This window comes from Macaca fascicularis, chromosome 4 (genome assembly GCF_037993035.2).
Source record: "Macaca fascicularis isolate 582-1 chromosome 4, T2T-MFA8v1.1".
NCBI lineage: Eukaryota > Metazoa > Chordata > Mammalia > Primates > Cercopithecidae > Macaca > Macaca fascicularis.
Window position 1 is genome coordinate 24,158,551 of NC_088378.1, and position 19,331 is coordinate 24,177,881.

Genomic DNA, 19,331 nt, shown 5'->3' on the forward strand with positions numbered 1-19,331 from the left:
TTGATAAAGGGCTCAATTCAACAAGAAGACTTAGCTCTCCAAAATATATATATGCACCCAACACTGAATCATCCAATTTCATAAAACAAGTTTTTACAGACTTATGAAGGGATTTAGACAACCACATACTAAGAGTGGGACCACATTATTCAACACCCCACTGACAGTGTTACACATATCAAGGCGAAAAACAAAGATAGGGAACTAAACTCCACACTTAATCAAATGGACCTAACAGACATCTAAAGAGTACTTCACCCAACAAAAACAGAGTACACATTTTCCTCAGCTCTACATAACACATACACTCAGATCAACCATATGATTTGCCCTAAAACAACTGTAAATGAATTTTAAAAAATCATACCAACCACACTCTCAGTCCACAGCATAATAAATATGAAAATCAATATAAGAAGTTTTCTCAAAACCATACAATTACATGGAAATTAAACAACCTGCTCCTGAGTAACATTTTAGGGAATGAAATGAAGGTATAAATCAAATAATTATTTGAAAATAATGAAAACAAAGATACAACCTACCAGAATCTCTGGGACACAGCGAAAGCAGTATTAAGAGGAAAGTTTACAGCACTCTATGTTTGCATCAGGAATTTAGAAAGATCTCAAATGAACAGCCTAACCTTACACCTAGAAGAACTAGAAAAACAAGAGGAGATCAACCCCAAAGTTAGCAGAAGAAAGGAAACAACTCAAATCAGAGCTGAACTGAATAAAATTGAGATGTGAAAATTCCCACAAAAGATCAATATAACAAAGAGTTGGTTTATTGAAAGAAGAAATAAGATTGATAGAATGTTAGCTAGACTAATAAAGAAAAAATATCCAAATAAACACAATCAGAAGTGACAAAGGTATCATAACCACTGATCCCATAGAAATACAAAAATCCTTGGAAACTATTATGAACACCTCTATGCACACAAACCCGAAAACCTAGAAGAAATCAATAAATCCTTGGAAACATACAACCTCCCAAGATTGAACCAGGAAGAAGTTAAAATCCTGAATAGACCAGTAACAAGTTCTGAAGTTGAATCAGCAATTAAAAACCTACCAACCAAAAAAGCTCTGGACCAAACAGATTCATAGCCAAATTCTACCCAAGGTATAAAGAAGAGCTGGTGCTAATCCTACTGAAATTATTCCACAAAATTGAGGAGGAAGGATTCCTCACTAACTCATTCTATGAGGCCAGCATCATTCTGACACCAAAACCTGGAAGACACGTACACACAAATTTCAGGCCAATATCCCTGATGAACATAGATGCAAAAATCCTCAGTAAAATATTAACAAACTGAACAGAGCAGCACATCAAAAAGTTAATCCACTATGATCAAGTAGGCTTTATTCTTGAGAATCAAGATTGGTTCAACCTACACAAATCAATAAATGTGATTCATCAAATAAACAGTACTAAAAATACCATATGATAATATCAATAAATGCAGAAAAAACTTTGAAAATATTCAACATCTCTTTGTGCTAAAAATCCTCAACAAACTAGGCATCAAAGGAACATAACTCAAAATGGTAAGAGCCATTTATGACAAACCCACAGCCAACATCATATTAAATGGGCAAAAGCTGGAACCATTCCCTTTGTGAAATGGAAAAAGACAAGGATGTCCTCTCTCACTCGTCCTATTCAACATTGTACTAGATATTCTAGCCAGAGCAATCAGGCAATGACAAGAAATAAAATATATCCAAATTGGAAAAGAGGAAGTCAAGCCATCTCTCTTCACAGAAGGTATAATTCTACACTGTGAAACCCCATAGTCTCTGCCCAAAAATTCCTAGATCTGACAAAAAACTTCAGTAAAGTTTCAGGTACCAAATTGGTGTCAAAAAATCAAGAGAATTTCTATATACCAGTAATGGCTGAGAGCCAAATCAAGAACACAATCTGACTTATAGTATCCACAGAAGAATAAAATACTTAGGAATTCAGCTAACCAATGTACAAGTTTGATAAAGAAGCAGGGCCCAACTGTGTGCTGTCTTCACAAGACCTATTTCACATGCAATGACACCCAGATGCTCAAAGTAAAGGGATGGCAAAAGATCTGTCAATTGAAGAGAAAACAACAGAGTAGGGGTTGCTGTTCTTACTTTAGACAAAACAGACTTTAAAGCAAGTATAATTTAAAAGGAAAATGAAAGGCATTACATATAGATGAAGGGCTCAATTCAACAAGAAGACTTAATTATCCAAAATATATATGCACTCAACTCTGGAACACCCAGATTCACACAGGTTTTTAGAGACTTATGAAGATATTTAGACATCACATACTTTTGTATAGTGCTGAAAGAGATCAGAGACAACACAAACTGAAAAATATTATATGACAATGGATAGGAAAAGTCAATATTATTAAAATGACCATACTGCCCAAAGAAATGTATAGATTCAATGCCCTTGCTATCAAACTAGTCATATAATTTTTCACAGCATTAGATAAAACTATTACAAAATTTATATGAAACCAAAAAATAGCCCAGATATTCAAAGCACTCCTTCACAAAAGGAACAAAGCCAGAGGCATCACACCACCCAACCTCAAACTATACTACAAGCCTACAGTAACCAAAACGGCATAGTACTGGTAGAAAAAACAGACACATAGACCTATGGAATAGGATAGAGAAATGAGAAATAGAGTTGCACACCTACAACCATCTGTTCTTCGACAAAGTTGAAAATAAGAAGCAATGGAGAAAGGACTTTCTGTTTAATAAATGGTGTTGGAATAAGTGTTTAGTCATATGCAGAAGATTGAAATCCCTTCTTTTTAGCATATGCAAAAATTAAGATAGATTAATGACTTAAATGTAAGACCTAGAACTAAAAACTCTAGAAGAAAATCTAGGGTTTTCAGGAAATTTCATTTCTAGAAATATCATTCCAGACATAGACCTTGGCAAAGATTTTATGGCAAAGTCTTCAAAAGCAATTGCAACAAAGAAATGAAGTGGGGCCTAATTCAACTAAAGATCTTCTGCACAGCAGAAGAAACCATCAACAGAGCAAAGAGATAACCTACAGAATGAGACAAAATATTCACAAAATATGCTCCAACCAAGGTCTAATATCCAGAATCTACAAGGAACTTAAACACCAACAATGAAATAGCAAAATATCACGTTAAAAATTAGACAAGGGATATGAACAGATATTTCTCAAAAGAAGACATACCCAAGGCTAATAAGCACATGCAAAAATGCTCAATAGCACTAGTCATTACAGAAATGCAAATCAAAAACACATTGAGTTACCATCTCTCACAATCAGAATGGCTATTATTGAAAAGTCAAAAAATAACATGTTGGTGAGGTTGCAAAAAAAAAAAAAAAAAAGAAAAAAAAGAAAAAAAGAAACACACCTGTACACTGCTTGCACTTGTGAAAAGCAGTCTGAAGATTTCTCAAAGAACTTAAAACAGAGCTACCATTCAGCCCTGCAATACTACCTGGGTATACATCCAAAGGAATACAAATGCACATGCACTTGTATGTTCAACACAACATTATTTGCATTAGTAAAGACACAGAATCAACCTAGATGACCATCAATGGTAGACTAGATAAAGAAAATATGGTACATATGCACCATGGAATACTATGCAGCCATAAAAAAATAAAATCATGTCCTGTGCAATAATGTAGATATGGCTGATGGCCATTATTCTAAGTGAATTAATGCAGGAACAGAAAACCAAATATTGCATGTTTTCACTTGTAAGGGGGAGTTAAACACTGTAAATGCAGACACAAAGAAGAGACAAATAGACACTGGAGCCTACTAGAGGCTGGAAAGCGATGATTGAAAAACCACAAGTCAAAACTATGCTTGCTACCTGGGTGATGAAATCATTTGTACACCAAACCCCAGTGACACACAATTTAAACATGTAACAAACCTGCACGTATACCCCGTGAACCTAAAATAAAAGATGAAAAAGAAAAAAGTCAAGACTATACACCCAAATGTCTATATAATTTATATTTAATACAAATATGTAGACTTTTTAATATGTTTAACTTACACAGGCAGTATAGCTACATTATCATCAACTTTTTTACTTGATTGAACTATATTGTTATATATGTTAATATAAACAATTATTTCACATTAAGGTGTGTATGTCAAAAAATTTCCAAAATTGCTAATATATTTCTTTAAATTCCTAAATATTTGTTTACACTAAAACAAATGAAAAAGGCTGAAAGATGCTGAAATGGACGTAATTTTCTATGGCAAACTTATGATAAGGCCAGGCATGGTGGCTCATGCCTATAATTCCAGCACTCTGGGAGGCCAAGGCAGTCGGATCCCCTAAGGTCAGGAATTTGAGACCAGCCTGACTAACATGGCGAAGCCCTGTCTCCACAAAAAATACAAAAATTAGCTGGGCATGGTGACACATGCCTGCAATTCCAGCTACTTGGGAGGCTGAGACAGGAGAATCGCTTGAAACCAGGAGGTGGAGGTTGCAGTGAGCCGATATCGTGCCATTGCACTCCAACCTGGGCAACAAAAACGAGACTCTATCTTTAAAAAAAAAAAAAAAAAAAAAAAAAAAAAAAAAAAAAAAAAGAAGAAGAAAGAAAAGAAAACCTATGATAAAAAAACCAAGTCATTCAAACATTGACAATTTAATTTGTTCTGGTAATGTAAAAGCAGTGTCTTTTGCCATTTGTCCTGGCATTTGAAAATGACAGGATAGAAGTAATTCAGTTTCTGTTGCTTCATCTTACGTTCACTGTGCTATTGCTTATTTCAAACCTGTTAAATGCAGAAATATAAAGCACTGTCTGGGTGGAAGACAAAAATGTTACCAGACAAAGCTCCATACTATTACAAATTCTTGAAACCAACATATGTACCTGAGCACTAAATAACTAGGGGTTCTTCAAATTAACTTCTGTGTGAAGTATAATATTTATTTTAAAAATATATTTTAAAAATTGCATATATGTAGCATATCACGTATTGTGCAACTGCAACAATAGTTTAGAACATAAACGTTATAGATAGATAATATGTTCATATAGATAATATGTATATGTTCAAAACTAGATAGTTTGATTTAGAACATATCTATTGTTTAGACCGTTTAGAACATAGATAATAGTTTAGAACACTAACATATTTTTATAACAGTGATAAAGATTATATTGTGCTAAGGACTAACTTTGAGTGTTATTATTATTTTTTTTAATTATCTATGAAGAAATGCATCACCTTATTGCGTGCTCCTGCCAGCCGACTCCGACTGCCCAGCCCTTGATGCTCCAGGGCCACTTGATGAAATGTTCCAAGCACCTGCCCCCTTTCTTTCTGTTTTAATCTACCTAACTTCTTCTGGTCCTAAAATATTTTTATCTTTCTCTTCTCCATATTTCCTGATTCTCCTCCCTTTCTTCCTTCTATGGCATTGTAGCATGTTCTTATATATTTAATTTGGTATTTTTCAGGTAATGACACCTTAAGTATCTTCACAGTCAAACATGGTTATCATAGTTTAGGATCCTCCAAGAGCAACTCTTGAGACAAAAATTCTAGTGCAAATAAGTTGTTAGGAAAGATCCCAGATAAATCTGGTAGACAAATCGTGAAGGATAGCAGACACTATCTGTATCCTACTAAGCATCCTCAAATCTTCTCATTTCAATTTGCTTGTTCTGATTTACAGAGACCAGTATCTGCATCTTCATGCATAAGGATTTTCCCCAATAGGTAGACCACTATGCTTGTGCAATTGGCAGGCTAGAAGTACCAGGGAATTAAATATACCACCCCAAAAAACCTCAGTAATTTATGGTTGTTGGTACATCACCTCAGATTATCTCTTCTCTTGGTTGACACAACTCTGAGGCATGCCTTTGCCCTTTGCCCTTTCCCCTAGAGTGAAGCAACCCTGTGGTTTCTAGATTAGTAAAGCACACTTGAATAGCTTGGTTTCTTCTTTGTAGTACCTACCCATTTCCCTTCTAATGTTTCTCGCATTTCTCAAATACTATGCCTCTGCTTCCGGAGGGTCATAAAATAAGACAGGAAGAGAGAAAGTAAAGAGAAAACTGTCATTCAAAGGAATGCTGTAAAGCAAGTTACCAATATAAGTAAAAAGATCTTATTCCCACTAGGGAATTATGGGAGACAATGGGGAATAGGAGCCTCAGAATTATTTAACACAAAAGAAAAGGGAGCCACTATCCTGATATACTGACTCCCACCAGTCACTGGTTAAGTGATGATGATCTTAGAATGCTTGTATTCTCTGGCATGTCTGGCCTGCTGTGGACAAAGCAGAGGATGAGGTTGCTACTAGAGAAAACACTCAGAAAAGTAAATGTAGGTGCTGACTTTTGTAAGCCAGGCCAAGTCTGCTTATGGAATGGGAAAGAAATGTGAGTTTCTTCCACATTGGGATCCTCAAGAAAGTTACTGTATTTTGTTTTTCCTCCAAAGGGTTTGTCACAATGCCCGATGCAAAGAAGGTATGAGTATTTTTTCTAAACCAAATAATTGAGAGGATAAAGCAATTATATGTTTAAGAAATCATACATACATTCACTACGAGTACTTTAGGATAACTGTGAAATGGAGTTTATGAGGAAATCTGAGCAAAGTGTTGAGTTTCCTGAGTGCAGCATTCTCTGGAGCTTCAATATCAAATTATATAAAATGAGTTCTGCCAGTGAGAAAGATAGTTTAGACCTCTGAAAGTCAGTCTTCTAGTTGAAGAAGACCAAAGAGGTAAAGTGAGGAACAACACAAAATATCTAGGAAACATCTCACTTTCTAAAAATCACAATGTGAATGGTTCATTTTTTCAAAAATCACATGGAAAATGAAAAACATTTCTTAGAAAATAGAATGACTTTCCAAAAGATACAGTGGAATATAGAATATAAAAGTATCAGAAAATAATGATGAGATAGTTTTACTTCTAGGGGAATAGTTATCCAAATGATAAGTGAGTCTCAATATATTTCAGATAAAAATATTCTGAAAATTATATGACAAATATTTCACCCATTTTAGGACTGGTGTGGTGCGGCTGCAACATTTCTCTATTTATTCTTCTGATCTCAGGCAACTTCACTGATTAAACTTTCTTGAAGAAAGAAAAATTTCTCTACTTTCTTGGTCACTAACTATTTACTAAGTCTTTGGAGGGAACAGGTAAATCAACTTTGATGTAAAGAAAAGCTTGTTCCATCTTTGGAAAGGGGCAAATAGAGATGATGGAATCAGTGTCAAGTTTCTTATGGCTGCTAATGATAAAGTCAGAAGTTCTTAATTTGGACAGCATATTAAATTTTCAATATGTCATTGAGTGTGTTAGATGTAACATAAATTATCTTGCCAACTTTATCTCATTTAAAGTTCTTTGACACCAATGCTCAAAGTACATCTCATTGTGAAACAGACTGAAACTATTTTGTTTACCCTTGATTTTTTAAAATTCTTCATCTTGGTTTTGTCAAGCTTGTTTCTGCCATCTGTCTGTTACTTGAAAGACATTGGCAGCTATAAGGTCATCATCTTCTCACAGATATGCCTGGACTGACATGCACTGCTCACCAGCTGAAGCACTGTTTTCTTCAGGGATCCAGGTAGAGTGGCAGATTTATTACCTGTTCCCTGAAGGAGTCTGCTTCAAAGTGGAAATGAACTTGGGAGCTCAAGATGTCCAGCACACCAACAACATTTGCCTTACATTGACAACAGCAATAAAGTATTTTCTCCTTTTAACAAAAACATCAGGAAAATGTAGCATTTGTATTACAGTAACACATTCCCTGAAATATCTGTTCATCAGACAGACTTGCTTTCTTTGTCTTTTGCCCATCTTTGTAATTGCTGTGTCTGAATTTTTTTCCTATGAACTTAGCAGTTACATTAAATGAATAGAGAGTTGACCTTTACTCCCACAATGCTTTTTCAAGGACTTATGACTAACAGCATGGAAGAAATATGTACTTTATCATGACTGTTTCAAGGGAGAATTCCAATATGATATTTCATTAGTTTTAGTAGTGCAATTATGATGATTACAGTTACAGCTCTGTTCAAGTGTTGCTTCTGGTGCTGTTTCTTCTGACAGAATTTTCCTCAAGTACACTCCTTAGGTGTCTGTGTTTGTAGAAGAGGATGAAGAATGAATGGTGACCTTTTCACTCTGTCAGATAGCGTCCTGTTTCTCACTGAGTTTCATGCTTTTTAGCTTTGAGTCTTCAAACCAAAATATTACTGAAAGATTTTTTTTTTCCCAGACTAAAGTCCACTAACCATCACAAGTCCAAATATTGTAAAAAAAAAAAAAAAAAAAAAAAAAAAAAAAAATCAGTGTCTTACCTTATACTTTTGTTTTATTGAGCCAGCAAAGCTAAGCATTTTTTTTTATTTTACTGAGAATTTTGTCTTCCCTTTTGAATGCAAATGAAAGTAATGCACAATCTCCATAGAGATACAATAAAATTATTAGTTGGTGATTCTCTTTGATTTATGAGAGAAAATGAGTGTGTGTATGAGCGCGTGTGTGCATGCATGCAAGTAAAAATGCACAATTTTAAGAAAGTGAGAGATATAGGAATATCTTACAAGCAAAGAAATTAGAAAGTGATGACCTTAAAGCTAAATGGGGCCGGGTGCGGTGGCTCACGCCTGTAATCCCAGCACTTTGGGAGGCCGAGGTGGGTGGATACAAGGTCAGGAGATCGAGACCATCTTGGCTAATGCAGTGAAACACTGTCTCTACTAAAAATACAAAAAATTAGACGGACGTGGTGGCAGGCGCCTGTAGTCAGGCGAATGGCGGAGAATGGCAGGAGAATGGCGTGAACCCGGGAGGCGGAGCTTGCAATGAGCTGCCATCGCGCCACTGCACTCCAGCCTGGGCGACAGAGCGAGACTCCGTCTCAAAAAAAAAAAAACAAAAAAACAAAAAACAAAAACTAAATGGATCCAGTGGACTTCCCAATAAACAATGTAAGTGAAATGAATTTATGAATCTCAGCAGATTCCTGAGGTCCTGTAGCAACTGAAACAAAAGTCATCTCTGATTTGACAAATATAGGTCCCCTTGACTGGGGAGATTATTTAACAGACCACCTAGCACTTTCCTTATAAATGCCTCTGAATGTGCTGAGTACTTGTCAGTAGTGACTGAAAAAGGAGCACAAGCAACAATGGAGATAAATATTTTTCTCAGGGCACCATTTCCTATGATTTCCCAGAAACCCCTTTAAGTTTAAAAATGAAAAAAAAAATCTATGTCAGAGGCCTCATTTACAAAAAGAAGATAGATCTCAATCAGTTCTTCCCCAGTTATTCTCAATTACTTTCATTGCAGTTATTAAGCTATGGTTGACTATGAGCAATCCCAAATGTAATTTGTTCTGTATCCTGGGATTTAGATTATATCACAATAAAGAAGAGTTTCTAAGACTATGTAGAGAATGGCAGAATAACTACATCCACTATAGTTTAAAAAAAATGAAATGTATAAATGATTATCCAGTCAGATTTGGAATTGTATAACCAGCCACTATCAAGAGCTATTGTGCTGAATTCTTAGTGTATTAATTTTGTAGGGTTGCCACATAAATTACCACAGATCAAGAGGCTTAAACAACACAAATTTGTTTTCTCATATTTCTGGAGGCTAGAAGTGTGCAGTCTAGGTGTCAACAGAACCATGCCCTTTATGAAGACTTTAGGATCCTTCCTTGCCTCTATTTTCTGCTAGTAGCCAGGAATCCTCAGCCTTTCTTGGCTTGTAAATGCATTACTTACCTCTGTCTTCATAGGATTTTCCTCTATGTCTTCACATCACCTTCCTGGTGTGTATGTCTCTGTGTCCAAATTAACTTCATTTCATAAGGGCATCAGTCACTGGATATAAGGCTCACCCTTAATCCAATATGTTCTCATTTTAACTTGGTTACATCTGTTTTTGGCAAAACACTATTTTCAACTAAGTTCTCATTCTGAGGTTCAAGTAGAATGAATTTTGAGGTGGCACTCTTCAAACCAGCGCCTCTGCTAAGTAGGAGGAAACAGTAAAGCTACTAATAATTTATTTTGTTTCAAAAGACACCTTGGGAATTATCCTCTGTAAGAAATCAAGGGCATACGATGTTTACAAAAGCAGCAGCAAGACAGGAGGGCTTTTATATTCTATATCTGATTTTCTTGAAGGCAACGTAAAGCCATCAAATGGTTTCTAATCAGGGAAGACAGTTATTGATGCTTATTTTCGTAAATTTATTCTCTTCGAACGTAATAGTAAAAAAGTAGAGGCAGCAAGTTTGGAAAATTTATTGAAGACCTTCATGGTACAAGAAAAGAGAGGTCAGTACTTCAAGGAAAATAGAAACTCAGGGGTACATATACTTAGTAGCAAGATAATTTGAACATTTATCCTCTGCAGTATATATCGTAGAGAGGAGAAATTTGAAAATACGTGAGAGAAAGTGAATAGGCAATATAAGAACAAAGATACACATGGTTGACTTACACTATACAGCAAACTCTTTTTTTTTTTTTTTTCAGAATGAAGACGATGTCAGAGGGTTAATGCAAATGCAAATTTTTATAGTAAAGCTGGAGAAACTGAGAGAATTGTGTCTCTGTGAAACCGGAAGCAAGGCTGAGTGCATAAGTGCCATGTTTGATGTGAGCCAGCCAGACAAAAATGAACAAAGTAGACACAACCCTTGTCAATTTAAGAATTTACAACTGGCCGGGCATGGTGGCTCAAGCCTGTAATCCCAGCACTTTGGGAGGCCGAGGCGGGTGGATCACGAGGTCAGGAGATCGAGACCATCCTGGCTAACATGGTGAAACCCCGTCTCTACTAAAAATACAAAAAAAACTAGCCGGGCGTGGTGGCGGGCGCCTGTAGTACCATCTACTCGGAGGCTGAGGCGGGAGAATGGCGTGAACCCGGGAGGTAGAGCTTGCAGTGAGCCGAAATCGCGCCACTGCACTCCAGCCTGGGCGACAGAGCGAGACTCCGTCTCAAAAAAAAAAAAAAAAAAAAAAAGAATTTACAACTTTGCAGAGATACAATTATAGGTAATCTTAAAAAGTAAGGTATGTCACAGAAATACATGGCAAAAAGGTAAAATTCAGTTTGAGATAGTCAATGAAGCAGAATTTAAACTAAACCTAAGGAATGCATAAGAGTAACTATCAAAGAAGTATACTGTGTAGGAAAGAGTATTCTACAATAGGAAACAGCATGAGCAAACCCAGGAGAAAATTTATATGGCAGTTTCAAGGAATTGAAAGAAATTCAGTGTGGGTGATTTACTAACTCTAAGAGATATACTGAGAAATAATGCTAAAGTGGAAAATAAGCAGACCAGACAATGGAACAAAAAATAAGTGGACCAGACAGTGTTGGCAGCTAGTTTAAGTTTAGACTTTATTTTAAGGAGAGATGATAGGCCATTGAAATGTTTTATGTAGGAACATAAGACTTTAAGAGTAACATATTAAAGGGTGGCTGTTGTTGCTTGTATAAAATGTATTAAAGGAGATCAAAAATGAAGTGGGAGGGAAGAGTTTGGAGTCAACAGCAATAATCCATGTGAAAGATACTGGTAGATGTAACCAGAATAGTAGACATGAATATAAGAATAGATAAGTTTTAGGTATATTTTTAAAACAATGATTTATTTAGGAAATATTTAGGATTAACTTAGGAATTATTTAGAATATTTAGAACAGTAGTTAAGTGAGGCAAAAGACAATGATGAATCAGATATCACACTCAGACTTCTGATTTGCACAGGTCGATTGATGCTGGAGCCATGCACTGATACATGAAGTTGGAAAGATAATAAACACCACATGAGAAATGTGGCTTTTAGGATATATGAGAAATATTCACATGGAGTTTTCCTAAACTCTAGATGAGTGCTTTAGGCTGGAGTTAGTATTTTGGCAATTATCTAGAACATGGAAAGTTACACAATGGAAGGGCAGGAAAGAATGTGTAGAGTGATGAGGAAAAGAAGCTAAGAACTGAACCCTGTTAAGTTAAATATTTAAAGCAGAGTAGATGAAGAATAGAAAGCAAATACATGGAGAAAGATCAAAGATAGCTGAAAGTCTTAGAATGTGTGATTTAATAACAATAAAAATAGACTTCTTCAAAAACAGGCATATGCTTAGCTGAAAGGTTAAGTAAAATAATCCATGAGAAAAGTACATTTGGATTTTGATACAAAAATGGAATTAGATGTAAATGCGGAGTAGACTAAAAGAATGTAAAAGTGATAAAGTACAGGTAGGCAATTGTTTCAAAAAGTTTGGCACTGTAGATTATTTCTTTCTATAGCTTCATATATATTTATTTCAGATATCTTTTTCATTATTTTATATATATATATTAGCTAGATGAAGCTGTTATGAAAGAATGTTTTTGAATTTGATATAGTACTTGTATTGGTCCTGTTTTATTACACTAATTTATCAATTCTAATTTCTTTCACTTTTCTAGATACATATCATGCCATCTAAAAATAATGATCGTATAGTCTTATTAATTTTAATATTTGCTCTTCTTAGTTTCATTTGATAAAACGCTTCATTGATTATGACTTCAAAAACAATATGAAATCAAAATGAGGAATGGATTATCCAAGATGGCTGGCTCATGGACTGATTGATTGTCTAATCTTTGAGTAAAGGAAATTATTGAATGTCCTAATTATAGTCACAAGGCTTTAAGCCTTTGACATAAGTAGTTCTTCCCATTTGAGGCACTGTCTGGTTACCAACTCACTGCATTGAGAAGTCAATGACAGTCTGTTCTCCCCAGAGACTTAATAATCTGGACACTGTCTTGAGATAACATTTTTCCTTTACTTATTGAAAAACATTCTTTTTTTATTAATTTGCTAAGTTATTTATTTTTTTGAAAAAATTTAATAGTATGGAAGAGTTGACAGTAGTCATTGCTTTCTCCCTATACCTTCAGCCCTATTCTCTTCTAGATAAGAGTTAATTTCAATAACTGAAAATCAAATCACATTTATAAGCATTGTTTACTACAGAGCCTATTAGTTTTTTTAAATTATATTTTCTTCTTCGAAATTTTTATATCACAATACCTGTTTCACATAAACAAAATGACTCAGGGTAAGTTAATTATTTTCACTTGAGCTCCACACTTAGCTCAAAATCTTGCCACTTCGATTTTTCATATGAAACCTCAACATTTTTCTCCTAGAGTTAATAATTATTTATTGTTTTTGATGCTGATGGAATTTAATGATTATTTTTAATCTCTATTTGATTTATCTCTTTTAGAATATTTATTATTTCCTTCCTTCTAGCTGAGGGTTCAGTTTGCTCATCTTTTGCTAATTCTTTAAAGTGTACAATTAGTTTATTCATTTGAGATGTTATTTTTAATGTATGTATACACAGTTACACATTTCCCTCTCGCTACTGCTTTCAATGAATCCTATGTATTTTAGTATGTTTCATTTTATTATAATTCATCTAAAAGTATTTTTAAATTTCCCTTGTGATTTCTTCTTTGACCTGTTGTACTTTTAGAGTGTGTTAATTTCTACATATCTGTGTTTTCCAGTTTTCCTTATGTCATTGATTTCTAGCTTCATTCCATTGTTGCCTGAAGACATTCTGTGTATGATTTCGATATTTCTGAATTTTTTAAGACTGGTTTTCTGCCTGAACATATAGTCTATTCTGGAAAATGTTCTGTCTACTCTTGAGAACAATGTGTCTTCTACTGTTTTTAGATGTAGTATTCTGTACATACCTGCTAGGTTCAATTGACTGATAGTGTTGCTCAAGTCCTCTATTTTCTTTATCTTTTATCTTTTTTCTTTTTTTATTTGTTTTACATTTTAATTTTTTTTATTATTATACTTAAGTTCTAGGGTACATGGGCACAATGTGCAGGTTTGTTACATATGTATACGTGTGCCATGTTTGTGTGCTGCACCCATCAACTTGTCAGCACCCATCAGCTCGTCATTTACATCAGTTGTAACTCCCAAAGCCATCTCTCCCCCCACCCCCCTCCCCATAATAGGCCTCAGTGTGTGATGTTCCCCTACCCATGTCCTAGTGATCTCATTGTTCAATTCCCACCTATGAGTGAGAACATGCAGTGTTTGTTTTCTGTTCTTGCGAAAGTGTGCTGAGAGTGATGGTTTCCAGCTGCACCCATGACCCTACAAAGGACACGAACTCACCCTTTTTTATGGCTGCATAGTATTCCATGGTGTATATGTGCCATGTTTTCTTAATCCAGTCTGTCACTGATGGACATTTGGGTTGATTCCAAGTCTTTGCTATTGTGAATAGTGGCTCAATAAACAACGTGTGCACGTGTCTTTATAGCAGCATGATTTATAATCCTTTGGGTATATACCCAGTAATGGGATGGCTGGGTCATATGGTATTTCTAGTTCTAGATCCTTGAAGAATCGCCATACTGTTTTCTGCAATGGTTGAACTAGTTTACAATCCCACCAACAGTGTGAAAGTGTTCCTATTTCTCCACATCCTCTCCAGCACCTGTGGTTTCCTGACTTTTTAATGATTGCCATTCTAACTGGTGTGAGATGGTATCTCATTGTGGTTTTGATTTGCATTTCTCTGATGGCCAGGGATGATGAGCATTTTTTCATGTGTCTGTTGACTGTATGAATATCTTCTTTTGAGAAATGTCTGTTCATATCCCTTGCCCACTTTTTGATGGGGCTGTTTGTTTTTTTCTGGTAAATTTGTTTGAGTTCTTTGTAGGTTCTGGATATTAGCCCTTTGTCAGATAAGTAGATTGCAAAAATGTTCTCCCATTCTGTAGGTTGCCTGTTCACTCTGATGGTAGTTTCTTTTGCTGTGTAGAAGCTCTTTAGTTTAATTAAATCCCATTTGTCAATTTTGGGTTTTGTTGCTGTTGCTTTTGGTGTTTTAGACATGAAGTCCTTACCCATGCCTATGTCCTGAATGGTATTACCTAGGTTTTCTTCTAGGATTTTTATGGTTTTAGACCTAACATTTAAGTCTCTAATCCATCTTGAATTAATTTTTGTTTAAGGAGTAAGGAAAGGATCCAGTTTCAGCTTTCAACTTATGGCTAGCCAATTTTCCCAGCACCATTTATTAAATAGGGAATCCTTTCCCCATTTCTTGTTTTTTGCAGGTTTGTCAAAGATCAAATGACTGTAGATGTGTGGTATTATTTCTGAGGACTCCATTCTGTTCCATTGGTCTACATCTCTGTTTTGGTACCAGTACCATGCTGTTTTGGTTACTGTAGCCTTGTAGTATAGTTTGAAGTCAGGTAGCGTGGTGCCTCCAGCTTTGTTCTTTTGACTTAAGATTGTCTTGGCAATGTGGGCTCTTTTTTGGTTCCACAGGAACTTTAAAGCAGTTTTTTCCAATTCTGTGAAGAAACTCATTGGTAGCTTGATGAGGATGGCATTGAATCTATAAATTACCTTGGGCAGTATGGCCATTTTCACGATATTGATTCTTCCTATCTATGAGCATGGTATGTTCTTCCATTTGTTTGTGTCCTCTTTTATTTCACTGAGCAGTGGTTTGTAGTTCTCCTTGAAGAGGTCCTTTACATCCTTTGTAAGTTGGATTCCTAGGTATTTTATTCTCTTTGAAGCAATTGTGAATGGAAGTTCATTCCTGATTGGGCTCTCTGTTTGTCTGTTACTGGTGTATAAGAATGCTTGTGATTTTTGCACATTGATTTTGTATCCTGAGACTTTGCTGAAGTTGCTTATCAGCTTAAGGAGATTTTGGGCTGAGATGATGGGGTTTTCTAAATATACAGTCATGTCATCTGCAAACAGGGACATTTTGACTTCTTCTTTTCCTAACTGAATACCTTTATTTCCTTCTCTTGCCCGATTGCCCTAGCCAGAACTTCCAACACTATGTTGAATAGGAGTGGTGAGAGAGGGCATCCCTGTCTTGTGCCGGTTATCAAAGGGAATGCTTCCAGTTTTTGCCCATTCAGTATGATATTGGCTGTGGGTTTGTCATAAATAGCTCTTATTATTTTGAGATACGTTCCATCAATACTTACTTTATTGAGAATTTTTAGCATGAAGGGCTGTTCAATTTTGTCAAAGGCCTTTTCTGCATCTATTGAGATAATCATGTGGTTTTTATCTTTGGTTCTGTTTATATGCTGGATTATGTTTATTGATTTGCGTATGTTGAACCAACCTTGCATCCCAGGGATGAAGCCCACTTGATCATGGTGGATAAGCTTTTTGATGTGCTGCTGAATCCAGTTTGCCAGTATTTTATTGAGGATTTTTGCATCGATGTTCATCAGGGATATTGGTCTAAATTCCCTTTTTTTGTTATGTCTCTGCCAGGCTTTGGTATCAGGATGATGTTGGCCTCATAAAATGAGTTAGGGAGGATTCTCTCTTTTTCTATTGATTGGAATAGTTTCAGAAGGAGTGGTACCAGCTCCTCCTTGTACCTCTGGTAGAATTCAGCTGTGAATCCATCTGGTCCCGGACTTTTTTTGGTTGGTAGGCTATTAATTATTGCCTCAATTTCAGAGCCTGCTATTGATCTATTCAGGGATTCAACTTCTTCCTGGTTTAGTCTTGGAAGAGTGTAAGTGTCCAGGAAATGATCTATTCTTCTGGATTTTCTAGTTTATTTGCATAGAGGTGTTTATAGTATTCTCTGATGGTCGTTTGTATTTCTGTGGGGTCGGTGGTGATATCCCCTGTATCATTTTTTATTGCATCTATTTGATTCTTCTCTCTTTTCTTCTTTATTAGTCTTGCTAGCAGTCTATCAATTTTGTTGATCTTTTCAAAAAACCAACTTGTGGATTCATTGATTTTTTTGGAGAATTTTTTGTATCTCTATCTCCTTCAGTTCTGCTCTGATCTTAGTTATTTCTTGCCTTCTGCTAGCTTTCGAATGTGTTTGCTCTTGCTTCTCTAGTTCTTTTAATTGTGATGTTAGAGTGTCAATTTTAGATCTTTCCAGCTTTCACTTGTGGGCATTTAGTGCTATAAATTTCCCTCTACACACTGCTTTAAATGTGTCCCAGAGATTCTGGTATGTTGTATCTTTGTTCTCATTGGTTTCAAAGAACATCTTTATGTCTGCCTTCATTTTGTTATGTACCCAGTAGTCATTCAGGAGCAGGTTGTTTAGTTTCCATGTAGTTGAGCGGTTTTGATTGAGTTTCTTAGTCCTGAGTTCTAGTTTGATTGCACTGTGGTCTGAGAGACAGTTTGTTATAATTTCTGTTCTTGTACATTTGCTGAGGAGTGCTTTACTTCCAACTATGTGGTCAATTTTGGAATAAGTGTGATGTGGTGCTGAGAAGAATGTATATTCTGTTGATTTGGGGTGGAGAGTTCTGTAGATGTCTATTAGGTCTGCTTGCTGCAGAGACGAGTTCAATTCCTCGATATCCTTGTTAACTTTCTGCCTCATTGATCTGTCTAATGTTGACAATGGGGTGTTGAAGTCTCCCATTATTATTGTATGGGAGTCTAAGTCTCTTTGTAAGTCTCTAAGGACTTGCTTTATGAATCTGGGTGCTCCTGTATTGGGTTCATATAGATTTAGGATAGTTAGCTCTTCCTGTTGAATTGATCCCTTTACCACTATGTAATGGTCTTCTTTGTCTCTTTTGATCTTTGATGGTTTAAAGTCTGTTTTATCAGAGACTAGTATTGCAACCCCTGCCTTTTTTTTTGTTCTCCATTTGCTTGGTAGATATTCCTCCATCCCTTTATTTTGAGCCTATGTATGTCTCTGCATATGAGATGGGTCTCCTGAATACAGCAAACTGATGGGTCTTGACTCTATCCAATTTGTCAGTCTGTGTCTTTTAATTGGACCATTTAGTACATTTACATTTAAGGTTAATATTGTTATGTGTGAGCTTGATCCTGTCATTGTGATATTAGCTAGTTATTTTGCTCATTAGTTGATGCAGTACTTTCCTAGCATTGATGGTCTTTACATTTTGGTATGTTTTTGCAATGGTTGGTACCGGTTGTTCCTTTCCATATTTAGTGCTTCCTTCAAGTTCTCTTGTAGGGCAGGCCTGGTGGTGACAAAATCTCTAAGCATTTGCTTATCTGTAAAGTATTTTATTTCTCCTTCACTTATGAAACTTAGTTTGGCTCAATATGAAATTCTGCGTTTAAAATTCTTTTCTTTAAGAATGTTGAATATTGGCCCCCACTCTCTTCTGGCTTGTAGAGTTTGTGCCGAGAGATCTGCTGTTAGTCTGATGGGCTTCCCTTTGTGGGTAACCCGACCTTTCTCTCTGGTTGCCCTTAAGATTTTTCCCTTCATTTCAACTTTGGTGAATCTGGCAATTATGTGTCTTGCAGTTGCTCTTCTCGAGGAGTATCTTTGTAGCATTCTCTGTATTTCCTGAATTTGAATGTTGGCCTGCCCTACTAGGTTGGAGAAGTTCTCCTGGATATCCTGAAGAGTGTTTTCCAACTTGGTTCCATTTTCCCCCTCACTTTCAGGCACCCCAATCAGACGTAGATTTGGTCTTTTCACGTAATCCCATATTTCTTGGAGGCTTTGTTGATTTCTTTTTCCTCTTTTTTCTCTAGACTTCTCCTCTCACTTTGTTTCATTCATTTGACCCTCAATCATTGATACTCTTTCTTCCAGTTGATCGAGTCGGTTACTGAAGCTTGTGCATTTGTCACGTATTTCTTGTTTCATGGTTTTTATCTCTGTCAGTTCATTTATGGCCTTCTCTGCATTGATTATTCTAGTTATCCATTCTTCCATTCTTTTTTCATGATTTTTAGCTTCTTTGCGCTGGTTACGTAGTTCCTTCTTTACCTCTGAGAAGTTTGATTGACTGAAGCCTTCTTCTCTCAACTCATCAAAGTCATTCTCCATCCAGCTTTGATCCATTGCTGTCAATGAGCTGCATTCCTTTGGAGGGGGAGATGCGCTCTGATTTTTTGAATTTCCAGCTTTTCTGCCCTGCTTTTTTCCCATCTTTGTGGTTTTATCTGCCTTTGGTCTTTGATGACGGTGACGAACTGATGGGGTTTTGGTGTGGGTGTCCTTTCTGTTTGTTAGTTTTCCTTCTAACAGTCAGGTCCCTCAGCTGTAGGTCTGTTGGAGATTGCTTGAGGTCCACTCCAGACCCTGTTTGCCTGGGTATCAGCAGTGGAGGCTGCAGAAGGTAGAATATTGCTGAACAGCAAGTGTTGCTATACGATTATTGCTCTGGAAGCTTTGTCTCAGGGTGTACCCTG